The sequence below is a fragment of the Pristiophorus japonicus genome, chromosome 9 (assembly GCF_044704955.1).
Source record: "Pristiophorus japonicus isolate sPriJap1 chromosome 9, sPriJap1.hap1, whole genome shotgun sequence".
Classification (NCBI taxonomy): Eukaryota; Metazoa; Chordata; class Chondrichthyes; family Pristiophoridae; genus Pristiophorus; species Pristiophorus japonicus.
This window is the reverse complement of record NC_091985.1, coordinates 217,461,359-217,473,102: the sequence shown is the minus strand read 5'-3', so window position 1 is coordinate 217,473,102 and position 11,744 is coordinate 217,461,359. Positions and strand designations below refer to the sequence as shown.

General features: G+C 46.1%; 1 pseudogene; it reads left to right on the top strand.

Annotated features, from left to right (window-relative positions):
- Positions 1 to 350: 350 nt before the first annotated feature.
- Positions 351 to 11,744, top strand: part of LOC139274135 (zinc finger protein 721-like) — a 176,741-nt pseudogene continuing 165,347 nt past the window's right edge.

Genomic DNA, 11,744 nt, shown 5'->3' with positions numbered 1-11,744 from the left:
AAGGGGAGGATTTACAGACGGGAAACTTAAACCAAACATCGCATCAAGATGTGACAGTCACTCGATTCATTGCAACCTGAATATCATCGGACCGTGAAAGTGGAAGGAGAAATGTTTGTTCTGTTTGTGGAAAAAGATTTCAAACATCAGTGTGACTGGAAAAGCACCAAGACACACACACCCGAGTGAGAGTGTTCCAGTACACTGACTGTGGAAAGAGCTTTAACCAGTTACACAGCCTGAAAAAACATCGCACCATTCACAGCGGGGAGAAACTGTACACGTGTTCTGTGTGTGGACGAGGCTTCAACTGATCGTCCAACCTGGAGAGACACAAGGACACCCGCACCATGGAGAAACCGTGGGAATGTGGGGACTGTGGGAAGGGATTCACTCAGTCATCCACTTTGCTGAATCACCAGCGAGTTCACACTGGGGAGAGGCCATTCACCTGCTCCGTGTGTGGGAAGGGATTCACTCAGTCATACCACCTGGTGAGACACCAGCAGATTCACACTGATGAGAGACCGTTCAGTTGCTCTCACTGTGGAATGAGATTCAGGCAGTCATCCACGCTCACGGAACACCAGCGAATTCACACCGGGGAGAGGCCGTTCACCTGCTCCGTGTGTGGGAAGGGATTCACTGTATCATCCCGCCTGGTGAGACACCAGTGAGTTCACACTGGGGAGAGGCCGTTCACCTGCTCAGTGTGTGGGAAGGGATTCACTGTGTCATCCCACCTCACAGTGCACAAGCGAATCCACACTGGGGAGCGGCCATTCACCTGCTCCGTGTGTGGGAAGGGATTCGCACAGTTATCCCACCTCATGTCTCACCAACTTACTCACACCAATAAGAGACCTTTGAAATGTTCTGGCTGTGAGAAGAGCTTTAAAAGCACAAGGGATCTGCTGAATCATCAACGCACTCACACTGGAGAGAGGCCGTTCACCTGCTCAGTGTGTGGTGAACGATTCGCTCGGTTATCCAACCTGCTGACACACCAGCGAGTTCACACTGGGGAGAGGCTGTTCACCTGCTCAGAGTGTGGGAAGGGATTCACTCACTCATCCAACCTGCTGACACACCAGCGAGTTCACACTGGGGAGAGGCCGTTCACCTGCTCAGAGTGTGGGAAGGGATTCACTCACTCATCCAACCTGCTGACACACCAGCGATTTCACACTGATGAGAGACCTTTTAAATGTTCTGACTGTGAGAAGAGCTTTAAAAGCACAAATGAGCTGATGAATCACCAACGCACTCACACTAGGGAGAGACCGTTCACCTGCTCCGTATGTGGGAAGAGATTCAGTCGTTCATCCATCCTGCTGACACACCAGTGAGTTCACACTGGGGAGAGACCTTTTAAATGTTCTGACTGTGAGAAGAGTTTTAAAATAAAAAATGATCTGCTGACACACCAACATACTCACACTGGGGAGTGGCCGTTCACTTGCTCTGTGTGTGGGAAAGGATTCACTCAGTCATCCCAACTGCTGAGGCACACGCGAGTTCACACTGGGGAGAGGCCATTCATCTGCCCTGATTGTGGGAAGAGATTCACTCAGTCATCCACCCTGCTGAGACACCAACAAGTTCACACTGGGAGAGGCTGTTCACCTGCTGTGTGTGTGGGAAAGGATTCAATCAGTCATCTAACCTTCTGACACTCCAGTGAGTTCACACTGGGGAGAGGCCGCTCTCCTGCCCCAACAATCACATCCAGGACTGAACCATGTTCATTCTGACAGTTGGGGTTTGTTTCTGCTGATAACCCCAATAACTGGGCTGGGATTTTGTGTTTTGATATCTTTCAAATAAATCAGCTTTGTTTCAAACACAATGTGTCATGTCCTTGACATCTCCAAGATAAGAGGAGACTAATTGGTGTCCTGTTACAGACTGTTCCATTTTTGGACCTTTTCTCCTTTTTAACTCTAGATCATTTCAGTTCTCGTATCTTTCATTTCTCTCATGGACAAGTCCCAGATCTCCATACCTTTTAGAGTGCCTCTCCTAGCCTTGGTATCCAGGGATGGTATCGGTAACACGCCTGGGGTCACTAAACACAAAACCCAGTCTGTTAATCACTTCCAGCTACTGGACTTAGCGTGTGCCCCACAGCATCTCTCTCACCTTCGATGTGTGGATAGAGAATCATGCCTGCAAACCTGGTTTTCAATTTAAATCCACTCAGCAAATGTACTCAACAAAAGTAACACATCACGGCCCAATAATCCAGCTCTATATTTGCAGGTGAAAGTCTGTTATCTAACTCCTTGAGTGGACAAAATAAATAACGATCCCAAATAGAAGAATCCCTTGAATTCTTTGTCAATAGTTTTCCAATCCTGACTGGTTTCTTCCTTACTTTTTAAAAAATTCCTGGTATGTGGGCAGCACTGGCAAGGCCATCATTTATTGCCCATACCTAACTCCTTGAGAAGGTGATGGTGAGCCACTTTCTTGAACGGTTGCAGTCCAGAAAAGCAGTATATAGCCGAGACAGGGAGGATTTACAGACGGGAAGCTTAAACCAAACATCCCATCAACATCTAACAGTCAATGTATTCATTGGGACCTGTATTTCATCAGCCATTGGATATTGAACCTGGAGAAACATGAGGACACCGCCACCATGGAGAAACCATGGAAATGGGAGTGTGGGAATGAGTTCAGTTCCTCATCCCAGCTGGAAACTCATCGATACTGGGAGAGGCTGATTATCTGCTCCCTGTCTGGCAGGATTCAGTCGGTCATTAAATCCCATCTGAAAACTGAGTTCCCACAACATTCTAAAAGATGAATCTACAAGATGACAGGACAGAAAATTCTATTATATGACAGGGTCCACTTCAACCATCCAGGGCAGTGAGTCCCTGTAATATTGGATTTTAACCTGTGGGAAATATTCTGATGTGTTATTGTCACGGGGCAAAGCAGCATTGTTACTTTAACATCAATTTAGTCAAACTCAATGGGCAATCCGATCTCCAAATGGAAATGTCTCCTTAAAGCTGATAGTGTGGCCAGTTCTGCAGCTCATTTCTTTCTGTGAGTGAGTCAGAATAAGAAGCTTTAATAACAGCCGATGTTTTACAAAGAGAGACTGGACCAAAGGACATTGGTGGAATTTAATGGGCTACAGGAGACTATTTTTAACAGAAGGAAAGCTGGTTACAGCACACAGACAGTTTAACAGACTGTCCATGGTCCACTCTAACCCCCACCTTCTCTCTCACTATTTATGGACACAGCTGCAGTAATTGCTCTTCTGACCTTTCCTCTCTTGTTCCTCCTACACCCCTAATACACGGCCCTACACAATCTCCCTCCCCCTACATCCTCACTGTGCTGGAATCCACACCAGTCTCCAAATCTGCTCCTTGTTCTCTCCCTGGATCCTGAAACTACTGAACTCGGTCTGCCCCTCCTGAAGTTTACAGGCTCTAAACCTGAAGCTTGGTGTCCCTCACTCCCTAGTACTTGACTTACCTCCCGTCGTGTTCCACACTCTGGGCCTTGGGCCTTCCCCGGGGATTCTCAGTATGAACAGGGGGAATGTGTGTTGAGACAGGATGTCCCAGCTCTCCACCTTTAAAGGGACAAGGACAGGACCCGCCGGGCTGAATGGCCCTGCTTTATGACATCACTGTAGTGCCCAGCAACCAACCTCCCTGAGCCCTGCGCATTATGGACTGGGTTTAGCTCAGTGCTGTGACAGGAAGGGAAACAGGAGTAGGATTCAACCCGTGTGTAGCCCAGGATTAATGGGGAGAGGTACAGGATCAATTTATACCTTATTGAGTGAGAAATGTCATTGTCCCGAACACTATCTGTCCCTCAATATCTCTGTTGTGGAGCAGCTGTTGGGTTTATGTTACCCCCTTTCGGTGAATTTTTGTGCTCATCAAGGTGATGGATCTCAGTAAAGTTCTCTCGACACTGCCCTGGGAGTATTTGATGGGACATTGTAGAGGGAGCTTTACTCTGTATCTAACACATATTGTACCTGCCCTGGGAGTGTTTGATGGGACAGTGTAGAGGGCGCTTTAATCTGGATCGAACCCCGTGCTGTACCTGCATTGGGAGTGTTTGTTGGGACAATGTAGAAGGAGCTTTACTCTATGTCTAATCCGTGCTGTACCTGAAATAATAACTTTTATTTATATAGCGCCTTTAACGTAGTAAAACATCCCAAGGTGCTTCACAACAATTTTACAGCATGTTGGATATTGACCATTGAGGGAAAGAGAGAAAAAGCATAAGAAGGAAGTGTAAAAAGAGGTAAATGGCTCGGGTCCAAAGCGGCAGCCAAAATGTGCAGCAGATAGACGGGCAAAAACACTTAAAAAAAAAAAAAAAAAATTTTAAATTCAAATTACATTGTAAATAATACAATAAGGAGTATACAATAGTAAAATCACTATAATAAAGATTAATTATAATTAACCAAAAATAATATATACCATAATTATAAATTAAGTTAAAATTAGAAACTCAGCAATTGAAACAAATTAAATCAGTTATTAGCTTTCTTTAAGATTCATTCCCTGTCCAGTAATTCAATTAATATTGGAAGAACCAATCTTCATCCTTGTGATGTCCTAATTTTATTACTTTTTATTTCTCATTTCATCCCCTTGACAGGACCTGTGTTGGCTCCAGACTCGAGCTGCTTCCAGCTGCTCCAGGTTCAAAACTCCCTCCTGCTGCTCCAGGTTCAAAACTCCCTCCTGCTGTTCCAGGTTCAAAACTCCCTCCTGCTGTTCCAGGTTCAAAACTCCCTCCAACTGCTCCAGGCTCGTGCTGCCTCCGTTGTAAGGAACACGCTTATGTTTAAATAAAAAATAAAAAATGCTGGAAAAACTTAGCAGCGTCTGTGGAGAGAGAAACAGTGTTAACATTTTGTTAATCCTTCATCAGAACTGGAAAAAATTAGAGCTGTAACAGGATTTGAAGCAAGTGTAGAGGCAGGGATAGGGGGTGGGGGGTGGTGAGGAAAGAACAAAAGGGAAGGTCTGTGATCGAGTGGAAGGCAGAAGAGATTAAGAAACAAAAGGGATGATGGTGCGAGGCAAAAGGAGATGGTAAGAAACAAAAGATGAGGACTAAGAGATGATTAAGTGGAGAAAAATAGAGTATGAGAGGAAACTTGCAAGGAACATAAAAAAATGTCTGCAAAAGTTTCTATAAGTATGTAAAAAAACAAGATTAGTGAAGACAAATGTAGGTCCTTTACAGATAGAAACAGGAGAATTTGTATTGGGAAACAAGGAAATGGCAGAACAATTAAATAAAATACTTCGGTTCTGTTTTCACGGAAGAAGACACAAATAACCTCCCAGAAATGCTAGGGAACCAAGGGTCTAGTGAGCAAGTGGAATTAATGGAAATGAGTATTAGTAAGAAAATAGTGCTGGAGAAACTAATGGGACTGAAGGCAGATAAATCCCCAGGGCCTGATGATCTGCATCCCAGAGTACTAAAAGAGGTAGCCATGGAAATAGTAGATGCATTGGTTGTCATCTTCCAAAATTCTTTAGATTATGGATCAGTTCCTGCAGATTGGAGGGTGTCAAATGTAACCCCACTATTTAAAAAAGGAGGGAGAGAAAACAGGGAACTACAGACCGGTTAGCCTGACATCAGTAGTAGCAAAAATGCTAGAGTCTATTATAAAGGATGTGATAACGGCACACTTAAATAATATCAACGGGATTAAACAAAGTCAACATAGATTTATGAAAGGAAAATCACGTTTGACAAACCTACTGGAGTTTTTTTTGAAGATGTAACTGATATAATAGATAAGGGAGAACCAGTGGATGTAGTGTATTTGGATTTTCAGAAGGCCTTTGATAAAGTCCCACATAAGAGGTTAGTGTGAAAAATTAAAGCACATAGGATTGGGGGTAATATATTGGCATGGATTGAAAATTGGTTATCTGACAGGAAACAGAGTAGGAATAAACAGGTCTTTTTTGGGGTGGTGGGTAGTGACTAGTGGGGTACCACAGGGATCAGTGCTTGGACCCCAGCTATTCACAATATATATATAAATAAATGATTTGGATGAGGGAACCAAATGTAATATTTTCAAGTTTGCTGACGACACAAAACTAGGTGGGATTGTGAGTTGTGAGGAGGATGCAAAGACGCTACAAGGCAATTTAGATAGGATGAGTGAGTGTACAAACACAAGGCAGATGCAATATAACGTGGATAAATGTGAAGTTATCCACTTTGGCAGGAAAAACATAAGGACAAAGTATTATTTAAATGGTTATGACTTGGGAAGTGTCAATGTACAGAGAGACCTGGGTGTCCTTGTACACCAGTCATTGAAAGCAAACAAGCAGTTGCAGCAAGCAGTTAGGAAGGCAAATGGTATGTTGGCCTTCATTGCAAGAGGATTTGAGTACAGAAGCAAGGATGTTTTACTACAGTTATACAGGGCCTTGGTGAGACCGCACCTGGAGTATTGTGTGCAGTTTTGGTCTCCTTACCTAAGAAAGGGTATACTTGCCATAGAGGGAGTGCAGCGAAGATTCACCAGACTGATTCCTGGGATGGCAGGACTGTCGAATGAGGAGAGATTGGGTCGACTAGGCCTGTATTCACTAGAGTTTAGAAGAATGAGGGCGGATCTCACAGAAACTTATAAAATTCTGACTGGGTTGGACAGACTGGATGCGGGGAGGATGTTTCTCCTGGATGGGAAGTCAAGAACAAGGAGGTCTCAGGATACGGGGTAGGAAATTTAGGACCGAGATGAGGAGAAATTTTTTCACTTGGAGGGTGGTGAATCTGTGGAATTCTCTACCACAGAAGGCTGTGGAGGCCAAGTCACTGAATATATTTAAGAGGGAGATGGATTGATTTCTAGAAACAAAAGGCATTAAGGGGTATGGGGAAAAGCAGGAATATGGTGTTGAGATAGAGGATCAGCCATGATATTGAATGGTGGTGCAGACTTGAAGGGCCGAATGGCCTACTACTGCTCCTATTTTCTATGTTTCTATGAGTCTTGATAGGGCGTAAATGGAGATGGCAGAATCATCAACAGCTGCCATGGGAAAGACAAAAAAACAGAAAAGAAAAAAAATATGAGCAGAAGTTATGGTTTGAAATTGTTGAACTCTTATGTCGAGTCCAGAAGGCCTAAACAGAAGATGAGATGCTGTTCCTCGAGTCTGTACTCAGCTTCATTAGAACAGTGTAGGAGGCCGAGGACAGAGATGTGGGAGTGGGCCGGAGACAGGCGACCAGAGGCTTGGGGTCACCCTCGTGGACTGAATGGAGGTTTTCCCACAAAGCAGTCACCCAATCTGTGTTTGAACTCCCCATTGTAGAGGAGACCACATCGTGAGCAGGGAATACATTATAAATTGAAAGAAGTACAAGTAAATCGCACTGTTTTACCTGGAAGGAGTGTTTGGGGCCCTGGACAGTGGGAATGGAGGAGCGAAAAGGGCAGGTGTTGCAGCTCCTGTGCTTGCACGGTAAGTTGCCGTGGAAAGGGGAGGGGTGCTGGGGGTGACTGTGGAGTGGATCAGCATGTCTCAGAGGGAGCGATCCCTTCGGAATACTGAGAGGGGAGGGGAAGATGTGATTGGTTGTGGGACCACCCTGGAGGAGGCGGAAAGGGTGCAGGATGATCCATTGAATGTGGAGGCTGGTGGGGTGAAAGGTGAAGAGAAGGGGAACCCCATCTTGGTTCTGGGAGGGCAAGGAAGGGATGAGAGCAGAATGGCGAGAAATAGAACAGACACGGTCAAGGGCCATGTTAACCACAGCAGAGGAGAATCCTTGGTTAAGGGAAAAGGGACATATCAGAGGCACTAGTGTGGAAGGTGGCATCATCAGAGCAGATGCGACGGAGATGAGAAATGGGTGAATGGAATGGAGTCCTTACAGGAAGCGGGGTGGGAGGAACTGTAGTCCAGGTAGCTGTGGCAGCCAGCAGACAGTCATTGAATGTTTGTCAATAGCCTATCCCCAGAAATGGAGACAGAGAAGTCAAGGAAGGGAAGGGAAGAGTCAGATATGGACCATGTGAAGGTAAGGGAAGGGTGGAAATTGGAAGCAAAGTGAATGAAATTTTCCAGTTCAGGGTGAGAGCAGGAAACCACACCGATACGGTCATCAATGTACCAGAAGAAGAGGTGAGGGAAGGAACTGAGGAGGATGGAACAAAGAATTTTCCACATATCCCACAAAAAAGCAGGCATAGCTAGGACCCTCGCGGATTCCCATAATTTGGAGGAAGTGAGTGGAGTCAAAGGAGAAGTTGTTCGATGTGAGAACAAGTTCAGCCAGGCGCAGGAGGGTGGTGGTGGATGGGGACTGGTTGGGCCTCTGCTCGAGGAAGAAGCGGAGCCCCCTCAGGCTGTCCTGGTGGGGGATGCAAGTGTAGAGGGATTGGACATCCATGGTGAAAAGGAGATGGTTGGGGCCAGGAAACTGGAAACTGTTAAAATGGTGGAGGGCATCAGAAGAATCATGGATGTAGGCGGGAAGAGACTGGACAAGGGGAGAAAAAATAGAGCTGAGATCGGGGTGAAACGATGGGTCTACCAGGGCAGTCCTGTTTGTGGATCTTGGGAAGGAGGTAGAAGCGGGCTGTGCGTGGTTGGGGGTCTTTGAGGTTGGTGGCCGTGGAGGGAAGATCTCCAGAGGCATTAAGATCAGTGACAGTCTGGGAAACAATGGTTTGATGTTGGGTAGCGGGGTCATGGTCCGGGGAGGTAGGAGGAGGTGTCAGAGAGTCGGGTGGCACATTCTGTATCGCACTGCAGGCTGGGTGAGACAGCCGCCATTAAATGTCTTGATCTTCCACCTGACGGGAATGTGATTGGAAGCAGGTGAAATGTGTTTGGAGCAAGGACAACAAAATAAACTGAAACCCCAGCACTTGGTGTCATTAAAAACTGTCACACTCAGTGTAGACGCGCCCACAATTTAGTCAACTCTGGAAAATATTTTTTCCAGTCATTTTTATTAATTTAGATTTATTGAATGTTGTAACTGACACCTTCAATTAATGTTTATTTTCCAACTGCAGCTCACTCTGATTCCACTGGTGGATGATAATCGCCATCAGCCATTCAGAGGGAAGCAGATGCCCCCTTCTTAAAGGGCACAACCCATAAAGACTGGAACTTCACCACAATTAAAAGGAAACTTAGCAGATTAAATTAGAGTTCTGTTTGCTGGGGTGATGATGCACTCCAGTCCCTTCGGTACACACCAGTCGCAGAAGGCCAACTACAGCTCAGGACCACATCTGTTGTGTGACACTCTATGGAAAGCCTTCTGGAAGTCTCTAGACAACATCCATTGACAATCTCTTATCTACTTTATTAGTGACCAATAATCATGGAATCATACAGTGCAGGAGGAGGTTATTCAGTCCATCGAGTCTGTGCTGGCTTTTTGAAAACCTGTCCAATTAGTCCCACACCCCCGCTCTTTCCCCAGAATCCCATAACTCCTCCCTTTCAAGTACATTTCCAATTTCTTCTTGAAAGTAATTTCCACCATTTTTCAGGCAATGCGTTCCACGTGGATAGGAACAGAGAGCAGTGGTTACTAGAATTCTTTGAGGATATAACGAGCATGGTGGATAGAGGTGTACCAATGGATGTGGTGTATTTAGATTTCCAAAAGGCATTCGATAAGGTGCCACACAAAAGGTTACTGCAGAAGATAGAGGTACGCGGAGTCAGAGGAAATGTATTAGCATGGATAGAGAATTGGCTGGCGAACAGAAAGCAGAGAGTCGGGATAAATGGGTCCTTTTCGGGTTGGAAATCGGTGGTTAGTGGTGTGCCACAGGGATCGGTGCTGGGACCACAACTGTTTACAATATACATAGATGACCTGGAAGAGGGGACAGAGTGTAGAGTAACAAAATTTGTAGATGACACTAAGATTAGTGGGAAAGCGGGTTGTGGAGAGGACACAGAGAGGCTGCAAAGAGATTTGGATAGGTTAAGCGAATGGGCGAAGGTTTGGCAGATGGAATACAATGTCGGAAAGTGTGAGGTCATCCACCTTGGGAAAAAAACAGTAAAAGGGAATATTATTTGAATGGGGAGAAATTACAAAATTACAACATGCTGCGATGCAGAGGGACCTGGGGGTCCTTGTGCATGAATCCCAAAAAGTTAGTTTGCAGGCGCAGCAGGTAATCAGGAAGGCGAATGGAATGTTGGCCTTCATTGTGAGAGGGATGGAGTACAAAAGCAGGGAGGTCCTGCTGCAACTGTATAGGGTATTGGTGAGGCCGCACCTGGAGTACTGCGTGCAGTTTTGGTCACCTTACTTAAAGAAGGATATACTGGCTTTGGAGGGGGTACAGAGACAAAAAGAGTACAAAAGGCCCAACGCGGTGGCAGTCGGGAACAGCGTGTGGAGGTGCGTGGAGAGCCGTGAGTTCCGGGGACGGCGAGAGGCCTGCAAAAGGCCCAGCCGGTGCAGCTATAGGGAGAAGGCAAAAAAGAAGTAGAAAGAAACAAAAAGGTGACGTCACAGCCAAGAGGGTAAGTGATTGGCTGGTGATTGGTGAGTAGTTTTTCTTTTTTCTCTTCTATAACAGTAAGTAAACTTTAGCATTGTTGTTGCCTATCTAAGGGTTAAGTCATGGCAGGAGAGCTCGGTCAGGTGTTATGCTCCTCCTGTACCATGTGGGAACTCAGGGACGCTTCCAGTGTCTCTGACGACTATGTGTGTGGGAAGTGTATCCGCCTCCAGCTCCTGACAGACCGCATTGCGTAGTTGGAGCTGAGGATGGATTCACTCTTGAGCATCCACGATGCTGAGAATGATGTGAATAGCACGTTTAGTGAGTTGGTCATACCGCAGATGAAGGAACAACAGCCAGCTAGGGAATGGAAGACCAGCAGGAAGAGCAGTGCAAGGAAGGTAGTGCAGGGGTCCCCTGCGGTCATCCCCCTGCAAAACAGATACACCGTTTTGAGTACTGTTGAGGGGGATGACTCATCAGGGGAGGGCAGCAGCAGCCAAGTTCATGGCACCATGGCAGGCTCTGTTGCACAGGAGGGCAGGAAAAAGAGTGGGAGAGCGATAGTGATAGGGGATTCGATAGTAACTGGAATAGATAGGCGTTTCTGCGGCCGCAACAGAGACTCCAGGATGGTATGTTGCCTCCCTGGTGCAAGGGTTAAGGATGTCTCGGAGCGGGTGCAGGACATTCTGAAAAGGGAGGGTGAACAGCCAGTTGTCGTGGTGCACATTGGTACCAACGATATAGGTAAAAAAAGGGAAGAGGTCCTACGACATGAATTTAAGGAGCTAGGAGCTAAATTAAAACATAGAACCTCAAAAGTAGTCATCTCAGGATTGCTACCAGTGCCACGTGCGAGTCAGAGTAGGAATATCAGGATAGCTCAGATGAATACGTGGCTTGAGCAGTGGTGCAGCAGGGAGGGATTCAAATTCCTGGGGCATTGGAATCGGTTCTGGGGGAGGTGGGACCAGTACAAACCGGACGGTCTGCACCTAGGCAGGACCGGAACCAATGTGCGAGGGGGAGTGTTTGCTAGTGCTGTTGGGGAGGAGTTAAACTAATGTGGCAGGGAGATGGGAACCAATGCAGGGAGACAGAGGGAAACAAAAAGGAGACAAAAGCAAAAGACAGAAAGGAGATGAGTAAAAGTAGAGGGCAGAGAAACCCAAAGCAAAAAACAAAAAGGGCCACTGAATGTAAAGGG